A 12,226-nucleotide genomic window follows, 5' to 3' on the forward strand; every position below is an offset into this window, starting at 1 on the left:
CCCCGTGCTCTGCGGCTGCTTCCCACTATCTATCTACCTCACGTTTGGTAGTGTATACATGTCCATGCCTCTCTTTCGCTTTGTCACAGCTTACATTTCCCCCTCCCCATATCCTCAAGTCCATTCAAGTAGGTCTGTGTCTTTATTCCCGTTTTACCCCTAGGTTCTTCATGACTTTTTTTAAAATTCCATATATATGTGTTAGCATACGGTATTTGTCTTTCTCTTTCTGACTTACTTCACTCTGTATGACAGACTCTAGGTCTATCCACCTCATTACAAATAGCTCAGTTTCGTTTCTTTTTATGGCTGAGTAATATTCCATTGTATATATGTGCCACATCTTCTTTATCCATTCATCCGATGATGGACACTTAGGTTGTTTCCAGCTCCGGGCTATTGTGAATAGAGCTGCAATGAACATTTTGGTACATGTCTCTTTTTGAATTATGGTTTTCTCAGGGTATATGCCTAGTAGTGGGATTGCTGGGTCATATGGTAGTTCTATTCGTAGTTTTTAAGGAACCTCCATACTGTTCTCCATAGTGGCTGTACCAATTCACATTCCCACCAGCAGTGCAAGAGTGTTCCCTTTTCTCCACACCCTCTCCAGCATTTATTGTTTCTAGATTTTTTGATGATGGTCATTCTGACTGGTGTGAGATGATATCTCATTGTAGTTTTGATTTGCATTTCTCTAATGATTAATGATGTTGAGCATTCTTTCATGTGTTTGTTGGCAGTCTGTATATCTTCTTTGGAGAAATGCCTATTTAAGTCTTCTGCCCATTTTTGGATTGGGTTGTTTGTTTTTTTGCTATTGAGCTGCATGAGCTGTTTATAAATTTTGGAGATTAATCCTTTGTCAGTTGCTTCATTTGCAAATATTTTCTCCCATTCTGAGGGTTGTCTTTTGGTCTTGTTTATGGTTTCCTTTGCTGTTCAAAAGCTTTGAAGTTTCATTAGGTCCCATTTGTTTATCGACCATCTTGTTTAATGTACCATTTAAAGCTTGTGTTTCCTTATTTCTTTTCATTTTGGATGATCTGTCCATTGGTGAAAGTGGGGAGTTAAAGTCCCCTACTGTAATTGTGTTACTATTGATTTCCCTTTTTATGGCTGTTAGCATTTGCCTTATGTAATGAGGTCCTCCTATATTGGGTGCATAAATATTTACAATTGTTATCTTCTTCTTGGATTGATCCCTTGATCATTATGTAGTGTCCTTCTTTGTCTCTTGTAATAGTCTTTATTTTAAAGTCTATTTTGTCTGATATGAGAATTGCTACTCCAGCTTATTTTTGATTTCCATTTGCATGGAATATCTTTTTCCAACCCCTCACTTTTAGTCTCTATATGTCCCTAGGTCTGAAGTGGGTCTCTTGTAGACAGCATATATATATGTCTTGTTTTTGTATCCATTCAGCCAGTCTATGTCTTTTGGTTGGAGCATTTAATCCATTTAGATTTAAGGTAATTATCAATATGTATGTTCCTATTACCATTTTCTTAATTGTTTTGGGTTTGTTATTGTAGGTCTTTGCCTTCTCTTGTGTTTCCTAGCTAGATAAGTTCCTTAAGCATTGTTGTAAAGCTGGTTTGGTGGTGCTGAATTCTTTTAGCTTTTGCTTGTCTGTAAATGTTTTAATTTCTCTGTCAAATCTGAATGAGATCCTTGTTGTGTAGAGTAATCTTGGTTGTAGTTTTTTCCCTTTGATCACTTTAAATATGTCCTGCCACGCCCTTCTGGCTTGCAGAGTTTCTGCTGAAAGATCAGCTGTTAACCTTATGGGGATTCCCTTGTGTGTTATTTGTTGTTTTCCCCTTGCTGCTTTTAATATTTTTTCTTTGTATTTAATTTTTCATAGTTTGATTAATATGTGTCTTCACTTGTTTCTCCTTGGATTTTTCCTGTATTGGACTCTCTGTGCTTCCTGGGCTTGATTAACTATTGTCTTTCCCATATTAGGGAATTTTTCTACTATAATCTCTTCCAATATTTTCTCAGTCTCTTTCTTTTTCTCTTTTTCTTCTGGCACCTCTATAATTCGAATGTTGGTACGTTTAATATTGTCCCAGAGGTCTCTGAGCCTTTCCCCAGTTCTTTTCGTTCTTTTTTCTTTATTCTGCTTTGCAGTAGTTATTTCAACTATTTTATCTTCCAGGTCACTTATCCATTCTTCTGCCACAGTTATTCTGCTATTGATCCCTTAGAGAGAATTTTTAATTTCATTTATTGTGTTGGTCATCACTGTTTGTTTGCTCTTTATTTCTTCTAGGTCCTTGTTAAATGTTCCTTATATTTTCTCCATACTATTTCCAAGATTTTAGATCATCTTTACTATCATTACTCGGAATTTTTTTCAGGTAGACTGCCTATTTACTCTTCATTTGTTTGGTCTGTTGGGTTTTTACCTTGCTCCTTCATGTGCTGTGTGTTTCTCTGTCTTCTCATTTTGCTTAATTTACTGTGTTTGGTGTCTCCTTTTCACAGGCTGCTGGTTTGCAGTTCCCACTGTTTTTGGTGTCTGCCCCCAGTGGCTAAGGTTGGTTCAGTGGGTTGTGTAGACTTCCTGGTGGAGGGGACTGGTACCTGTGTATTGGTGGATGAGGCTGGATCTTGTCTTTCTGGTGGTAAAAACCACACCCTTTGGTGTGTTTTGGGGTGTCTGTGACCATACTATGATTTTAGGCAGCCTCTCTGCTAATGGGTGTGTTTGTGTTCCTGTCTTGCTAGTTGTTTCGCATAGTTTGTCCAGTACTGTAGCTTGCTGGTCTTTGAGTGTAGCTGGGTCTTAGAGATCTCTGGGAGATCTTTTTCCATTTGATATTATGTGGAGCCTGGAGGTCTCTAGTGGACCAATGTCTTGAATTCTGCTCTGCCACCTCAGAGGCACAGGCCTGACACCCGGCCAGAGCACCAAGACCCTGTCAGCCACACAGTTCAGAAGGAAAGGGAGAAAGAAAGAAAAAAAGAAAGAAAGAAAGAAAGAAAGAAAGAAAGAAAGAAAGAAAGAAAGAAAGAAAGAAAAAATAAAAATAAATTTATTAAAATACAAAATAAAAAATTTTTACAATTTCAAAAATTAAAAAGTAATTAAAAGAAAAAAGAAAGATAGAAGAGAGCAACCAAACCGAAAAACAAATCCACCAATGATAGCAAGTGCTAAAAACTGTACTAAGAAAAGTAAAGCTAAACAAAAAAAACAGACAGACAGAACCTTAGGACAAATGGTAAAAGCAAAGCTATACAGACAAAATCATACAAATAAGCATACACATACTCATGAAAAGAGAAAAAGGGAAAAAAGAAATATATCTATATATGTTAAAAAAAAAAGCAGGAGAGATCAACCAAACCAATAAACAAATCTACCCATGATAATAAACTCAATACTAAACTAATATAAACATAAAACCAGTCAGTTGGATACAGAAAACCCAAAGTCTACAGTTGCTCCCAAAGTCCACTGCCTCAATTTTGGGATTATTCGTGTGTATTCAGGTGTTCCACAGATGCAGGGTACATCAAGTTGATTGTGGAGATTTAATCTACTGCTCCTGAGGCTGCTGGGAGAAATTTCCCTTTTCTCTTCTCTTTTCGCTCAGCTCTTGGGGTTCAGCTTTGGATTGGCCCCTCTTCTTTGTGTAGGTTGCCTGAGGGCGTCTGTTCCTGCTCAGACAGGATCGGGTTAAAGGAGTAGATGATTAGGGGATTCTGGCTCACTCAGGCTGGGGGGAGGAAGGGTTATGGAATGCAGGGCGAGCCTGCAGCATCAGAGGCCAGCGTGATGTTGCAACAGCCTGGGGAGTGCCATGTGTTCTCCCAGGAAGTTGTCCCTGGATCAGGGGACCCTGGCAGTAGCTGGCTGCAGAGGGTCCTTGGAGGGAAGGTGTGGATAGTGACCTGTGCTTTCACACAGGCTTCTTGGTGGATGCAGCAGTAGCCTTAGCATCTCATGCCCGTCTCTGGTGTCCACGTTGATAGCCGCAGCTCGCACCCATCTCTGGAGCTCGTTTAGGTGGTGCTCTGAATCCCCTCTTCTCGTGCACCCTAAAACAATTGTCTCTTGCCTCTTTGGCAGGTCAGACTTTTTCCTGGACTCCCTCCCGCTAGCTGTGGTGCACTAGCCCCCTTCAGGCTGTGTTCACGCAGCCAACCCCAGTTCTCTCCCGGGGATCTGACCTCCAAAGCCTGAGCCTCAGCTCCCAGCCCCCACCTGTCCTGGCAGGTGAGCAGACATGCCTCTTGGGCTGGTGAGTGCTGGTCGACACCGATCCTCTGTGTGGGATCTCTCTTCTTTGCCCTCTGCACCCCTGTTGCTGCACTCTCCTCCATAACTCCAAAGCTTCCCCCCCGCCTCCCCCGATCTCCGCCAGTGAAGGGGCTTCTTAGTGAGTGGAAACTTTTCCTCCTTCACAGCTCCCTCCCAGTGGTTCAGGTCCCATTCCTATTGTTTTGTCTCTGTTTTTTCTTTTTTCTTTTGCCCTACCCAGGTACGTGGGGAGTTTCTTGCCTTTTGGGAAGTCTGCGGTCATCTGCCAGCATTCAGTAGGTGTTCTGTAGGAGTCATTCCACATGTAGATGTATTTGTGATGTATTTCTCGGGAGGAAGTTGATCTCCACATCTTACTCTTCCGCCATCTTGAAGCTATCCTCGTGAGAAACATTCTTGAATCATTCCTTTCTTTTCCTCTATTTTCTTGTTTCTTTTGCCTCTGTCTCTAATTCTCTTATCTTTTTATCTCTTACTTTCTTAAATTTGTCTTTTCACTGTTTTATGGGAGATTTTTCTCAACATCATACTCTAATAATTTTATTGAGATTTTTCCATGTTTTTATTTCTTTGTTCTTATTATTCCTGAATATGTTTTTTATGCTTCCTGTTGTTGTCTCAAAGAAGGATTTTTAGAAAGTTTTCTGATCCCATAAAGTGTCTGCTTCTTCCATATTAATTGGAAGTCTGTCGCTTCTTTTCTAATTCTAATAATTTTCTAATAATTAACTTCTTTATTTTCAATTAACTTCTTTGTTTTCAATCTTCTCATCTTTAAATAAATACATTTTAGACTGTAAATTTCCTTCTAAATGCTGTTTTAGCTGCATGTTACAGATTTTTTAATGTAGTACTTTCATTGTCATTCAGTTCTAAATTTCTATTCTGTGATTTCCATTGTAGCTTTCTTGTTAATCATGAGTTCGTTCTGAGAGCATTTTTCAGTTTGCAAATATTGTTTTGTTTTTAGCCAGCTTCTTTTGGGGAGGGGTTGCTTGATTTCTAATTCAATTTATTGTGATCAGAGAAGAATATGGTCAGTATGACTACAGATCTTTTATATGTTTTAGACTTCCTTTAAATTCTAGTATGTCACTAAATTTTGCAAACATTATATTTGGAAATAATGTATTATTATAAATTATTATTATAAATATTATAATAATAATACATTATTATAAATAATGTAGTATTATAAAATAATTTATTGGCTTCTAGTTCATTTTCTTATTCAAAGATTCTATATGCTTAACAATTTTTGTCTTCTTGCTTTATAAGCTTATGATAGAGGTGTTTTAAAATCTCCCATTGTGATTATGGACTTTTGTTGTATATGTCTTGAGGCAATGTTGTCAGCTGCATACAAGTTGAGGACTATTTCTCTGGTAGAATTTGAATTATATTATTGCAAATTATCTCTCTTTATTCCAACTAGTGCTTGTTTCTTCAAATTCTGATTTGACTTAATACAGTTTTAGCATCTTTCTATGATTAGTACTTGCATGGTATATATTTCTCCATTCCTTTATTTTCAACATTTTTGTGAGGTGTTTTTTGATGTATGTCTTATATAGCTAAATGTTTAAATATTCTACTTTTTAAATAAAAGAGTGTAGTTTGTTTCATTTATTTTGAGTACTAATGTATTTGGACTTATTTTATATTTTCTAGTAGCCAGTTATTCTTTGTTCCTTTTTATCATGCCTTCTCTTCAACAGATAAAATTTTCCATTTGCTGATTTGGAGGTTATATATTTTTTAATTTCTTTATTAATATCTTCAAATTTTAAAATAAGTATTCTTCCTTAAGCTTCCTAACAAAGAAAAACATTGTTCAATATCTGTTTCCTTATCCTAAACCTGACAAGGTCCTTAGTCTTCTTTTACTACCCAAAGAACACATTTCCCTGATCATGGTTTTGTTTAGGTTTTAATTTTATATACATTTTAAATACAAAAGTAGTTTAAAATATTTAAATTAATAGTTAATGAAATTTATTCACATATCATATCATAGGTGGTGCAGTGTACTTCCATTAGGAAGCACATAATACCTGGTTATCTCTCTTTTTACGCCATTAACAGCCACTGGTGATCATTACTTATATTCATTAATTAAATAGGGGTTACAAAATGGTGATTTTTTTGGTTATTCCTTCTTCATTTATTAGTGGGAACACTTCTATAGATTGAAACTTGTACTTATCAACTATTTGTTTACCCTGAGGTATAATTCATCTAAGAAAGGCATAATTAATGTTTTATTTACCCCCTTTATTTGTCAACTCAAAATAGTATATTGGTTCTCTAGTTATCACCTGAGAATGAACAAAGAGCATTTAAAAAATATCCTTATAAATACACAGATTAAAATCCATTGCATATGTTTATCCTTCATGATGTTTAGACAGGCCCATCTTTGATCAATGAGAGCCTATTCACATTGGTTTTTGAGTCCTAAAGACACAACCTTAATATTCTTTGTCAGCTTCTTGCTTTGTGATATCACATGATGTTCAGATTCATCTCATAAATTTCTTGCCCAGGAGCTCTATCCTTTTTAATGGAAAATTAGAGACCATAATCTGAGCTCTAGGGGGTGCTTAGTACTTCTGGTTTGTTAATTTTTGCCTCCAAGACTTTTTTCTTGTTTAAAAGAAAATACATTGTGAGTTCATAATGATGCCTTCAATTCAAAATCAGAGTTATGGGTTTTACCTAACCTCATTGAACTTGCATCTGTATTTTCTTTCTCCCATGCACAAATTCCTGATTTCAAGAACCAAGTACTCATTTGTTTTATCTAACAATAAACATACAGCAGTCTCAGAGTAATGATAACAACACTACCATCAACAATATACTTACTAACTAGTTTTAGATTTTATTTTTCAGGTTGTAGGTCATCATTGTGTTTTGTTTTGGCTTGCTTTGCGTCCTTTGGTTTTGTCCTCACTAAGAATGTACGGTCAAATTTCTGTGTTTTAAAGTCAATTAGTATAATTCTTCTCTGTGTGGTTATGCCAAAAACTGTATACACATGAAGGTTCATTTGCCATCTAAATTTCAGTTTTAGGAATTGCTTTTCTTCTCTCTTTTTTTTTTAACATTTTCATTAGAGTATACTTGCTTTACAATGTTGTGTTAGATTCTCTGTATAACAAAGTGAATCAGCTATATGTATACATATATCTCTGTATGCCTTCCCTCTTGCACCTTCCTCCCACCCTCCCTACCCCAACCCTCTAGCTGCTGCTAGATAGCTATCTGTTTTACATTTGGTAGTGTATATATGTCAGAGCTACTCTTTCACTTCATCACAGCTTACCCTTCCCCCTGCTCGTGTCCTCAAGTCCATTCTCTATGTCTGTGTCTTTATTCCTGTCCTGCCCCTAGGTTCATCAGAAACATTTTTTTTTTAGATTCCATATATGTGTTAACATACGGTATTTGTTTTTCTCTTTCTGACTTACTTCACTCTGTATGACAGACTCTAGGTCCATCCACATCACTACATATAACTCAATTTTGTTTCTTTTTATGGCTGAGTAATATTCCATTGTATATATGTGCCACATCTTCTTTACCCATACATCTGTCGATGGACACTTTGGTTGCTTCCATGTCCTGGCGATTGTAAATAGTGCTGCAATGAACATTGTGCTATATGACTCTTTTTGAGTTATAGTTCTCTCAGGGCATATGCCCAGTAGTGATATTGCTGTATCATATGGTAGTTCTATTTTTAGTTTTTTAAGGAACCTCCATAGTGGCTGCATCAATTTACATTCCCACCAACAGTGTAAGAGAGTTCCCTTTTCTCCACACCCTCTCCAGCATTTACTGTTTGTAGATTTTTTCATGATGGCCATTCTGACTGGCCTGACGTGATACCTCATTGTGGTTTTGATTTGGATTTCTCTAATGATTAGTGATGTTGAGCATCCCTTCATGTGTTTGTTGGCAATCTGTATATCTTCTTTGGAGAAATGTCTATTTAGGTCTTCTGCCCATTTTTGGATTGGGTTGTTTGCTTTTTTGATATTGAGCTGCATAGGCTGCTTGTAAATTTTGGAGATTAATCCTTTGTCAGTTGCTTCATTTGCAAATATCTTCTCCCATTCTGAGGGTTGTCTTTTGGTCTTGTTTATGGTTTCCTTTGCTTTTAAGTTTCATTAGGTCCCATTTGTTTCTTTTTCTTTTTCTTTCCATTACCCTAGGAGCTGTGTCAAAAAAAATCTTGCTGTGATTTCTGTCAAAGAGTGTTCTTCCTATGTTTTCCTCTAAGAGTTTTATAGTGTCTGGCCTTGCATTTAGGTCTTTAATCCATTTTGAGTTTATTTTTGTGTATGGTGTTAGAGAGTGTTCTAATTCCATTCTTTTACATGTAGCTGTCTAGTTTTCCCAGTACCACTCATTGAAGAGGCTGTCTTTTCTCCACTGTATATTCTTGACTCCTTTATCAATAATAAGGTGACCATATGTGCATGGATTTATCTCTCGGCTTTCTATCCTGTTCCATGGATCTATATTTCTGGTTTTGTGCCAGTACCATACTGTCTTGATTAGCTTTGTAGTATAGTCTGAAGTCAGGGAGCCTGATTTCTCCAGCTCCGTTTTTCTTTCTTAAGATTGCTTTGGCTATTCGGGGTCTTTTGTGTTTCCATACAAATTGTGAAATTTTTTGTTCTAGTTCTGTGAAAAATGCCATTGGTAGTTTGTTAAGGATTGCACTGAATCTGTTGATTGTTTTAAGTAGTATAGTCATTTTCACAATGTTGATTCTTTCAATCCAAGAACATGGTGTATCTCTCCATCTGTTTATATTATCTTTAATTTCTTTCATCAGTGTCTTATAGTTTTCTACCTACAGGTCTTTTGTCTTCTTCGGTAGGTTTATTCCTAGATATTTTATTCTTTTTGTTGCAGTGGTAAATGGGAGTGTTTCCTTAATTTCTCTTTCAGATTTTTGTCATTAATGTATAGGAATGCAAGAGATTTCTGTGCATTAATTTTGTATCCTGCTACTTTACCAAATTCATTGATTAGCTCTAGTAGTTTTCTTGTAGCATCTTTAGGGTTCTCTCTGTATAGTATCATGTCATCTGCAAACACTGACAGTTTTACACCTTCTTTTCTAATTTGGAGTCCTTTTATTTCTTTTTCTCCTCTGATTGCCATAGCTAAAATTTCCAAAACTATGTTGAATGATAGTGGTGAGAGTGGGCAACCTTGTCTTGTTCCTGATCTTAGAGGAAATGGTTTCAGTTTTTCAGCATTGAGAAGGATATTGATTTTCTTAAATCTACTTTTGCTTTGTTAATGTGTAAAATATTTATATAGTTGCAAAGTCAAATATACAAAATGAGGTATATTCAATGAAATCTATCTCCTATTTCAATATCTCACCTTATTCTCCCCATAAATAACCATTTTTAATGTTATAATTTATCATTTCAAGTGTACATATGAACATAATTATGCACATATTTATAGTTAACATTTCCCCTTTCCTAGTTAAAAAAAATGGCATCTGCACTGTTTTCTCCTTCTTGCTTTTTCTTCTCTAAACATCATACCCTAAGATTACTCCACAGGGATATTTCTTATTCCTTTTTGCACCTGCATAGCCCTTTACTTTTAAATACCACGTTTATTTAACTAGTTTCCTATTGATAGACATTTGGACCAGTTCCTGCTTTTCTTATCATTATAAATAATGTTTCAGCAGGTGGCCTTTTACATATACATTTTGGGGGATTTCTGGCAATGTGTATTTGACATGGATACTTAGAATTGAGAGTGCTGGGTTACAGGATAAATGCATATATAATTTACAGGATAGTTTCAAATTTCCCTCTATAGGGATATTCCATTTTCTACTACCACCAGCAATGTTGCCTCAAGGCCTCAGCCAATCTGATGTGAAATGGTCTTTCTGCACTCTTTGTATTTCTTTCATCTTGAGTTAACCATCTTGTGTTAAGGTCCATCTACTTTTTTTTTTTTCTGTGAATTGTCTGTTCATATCTCTATTCCAGTTTTCTCTGGGACTGATAGTCTTTTTCTTCTCTTCTTTTAGTAGTTCTTTATCTTTCCTAGTTTTCATTTCTCTTTTTACTTTATCATGGTGGGGTTTTTTCCCCAATGTTCTGTTTATTGTTTTGATTATCTCTCATAGCATTAGATTACTTGTTGCATTTTGGAATTTTGATTTGTAGCCTCATTTGCTTTCCCTTTCTCTTACTCACCTCTGCATTCTTCTCTTTATTTTGGAAGTTTTGTAGTTGCTCATTCTTGTCCTTCTGGCCTCCCAGTCCAAATCTAGGTCTAATAATGATATTTGGGGGCTCCTGTCTCACAGTGATCTTGGGGGACCTGAGAAATCTGGTCAAGCAGGGGGCTTGGTTCAGCCCTAGGTTCCAAGGATGTGTGTCTGTCCTTTTGCCTTTGGCAACCTGCAGATTTATTCTAGCTCTACCCTCAGGCAACATTTGGGGTCATTTTTTAGGCTCCTTTCAAGAGGATGAGTTGGCATCCACATCCTGGCTTCTGGCTGCACATTGTGAACCTGCCCCCATTTCCCTGACTTATCTGAATCCCTCCAGTCTCCTTGGCCATGCAAGAGCTAAATCTCTGACTACCACTGTCTATTCTTGGGTCCTGAATTCAGTAAGTGCATTGTCTCAGCTCATTTCTTGTTCATGGATATATGTCTCTTGTATTTGATCTCAACTACATCTTTTTTATTTTTACTTTTTATATCTTATTTATTATTGCTATGTGTTTGCCTCAGAGAGGATTTTCAAAGCAAGGAGTCACTGAGGAATTTTAATTGGAAGTCTATCTGATTCTGATTCTTTTCAGCATTTACTCAGGAGTTAACATTCACTGTGGCTGCATATTATTGTCTTAACCCAGGTCACATGTCTGAATCAAAGTTTTAAGGGAACATAAAAAGTACCTGGCACTTCCAGCTCCTATAAGGAGAGATAACTGCCTTCCCCCAAAACTCATAATTTGGTGATTTCCCAAACTCTCAAAGAGGATTCAGATTTAGGGTTGCCAAAAAAAAATAACTATCTACTATGACGTATACCTTGGAAATCTATGAAGAGATATCCTCTATCTGACCATTACGTACATTTCTTAATCTCTGTACAAAACCACATAACTACACAAATGTTAACAAGCTAAAGTTTAATTTCTATGCATTGCAGAGCTGCAGACCCTACAGATCAGCATGACCATACAAAGCAGAGCTTTTAAGTATGACTAAAATGCACAATGGCCTGATTTTATACTTTATAATAGCTTTTAATCTGCATTGGTTGGAACTCTAGAAGCCCATCTGTTCTAACAGAAGACTTTGTCAACTTTATATTTTTATGACACTACTGAAATTGTAAGTTTTTGTGATATTTGTAGTGTTCAAGCTGAAAATAATGAGAAAAATAATCTATAAAAAGGTTTGGGATGCCATAGACTTTCTAGCAGTTACCATGCAATCACAGATGCCAGGGACATTTAATGATTTTTAATCATATGGAACTTGAGACTCGCTTTCCAGTTCCCAAACTTGTGGACTTTTAGTATCAGAGATAATGGGGAAAAGAAAAAAAGAATGGAGTTTCCAGATTCCCTTTCCCCTCACATCCAAGAAAATATTCCCTTTGCCTTATGCCCACTGGAAAAGATTAACACTCCTTTGGTCCTTTAAAAATCTCCTTTTACAACTTCTATATGGAAAATGAAGGTGTCCTAGGAACCCTCTCTTGAACCTTTGTCAGTGACTCTGTGCCTTTTCTTCATATACCATGAGTGAATTAAAACATGGACTTATCAGGCTTCCCTGGTGGCGCAGTGCTTGAGAGTCCAGCTGCCGATGCAGGGGACACGGGTTCGTGCCCCAGTCCGGGAAGATCCCACATGTCGCAGAGTGGCTAGGC

The sequence above is a fragment of the Hyperoodon ampullatus genome (genome assembly GCF_949752795.1).
Source record: "Hyperoodon ampullatus genome assembly, chromosome: X".
NCBI classification, from domain to species: Eukaryota; Metazoa; Chordata; class Mammalia; order Artiodactyla; family Ziphiidae; genus Hyperoodon; species Hyperoodon ampullatus.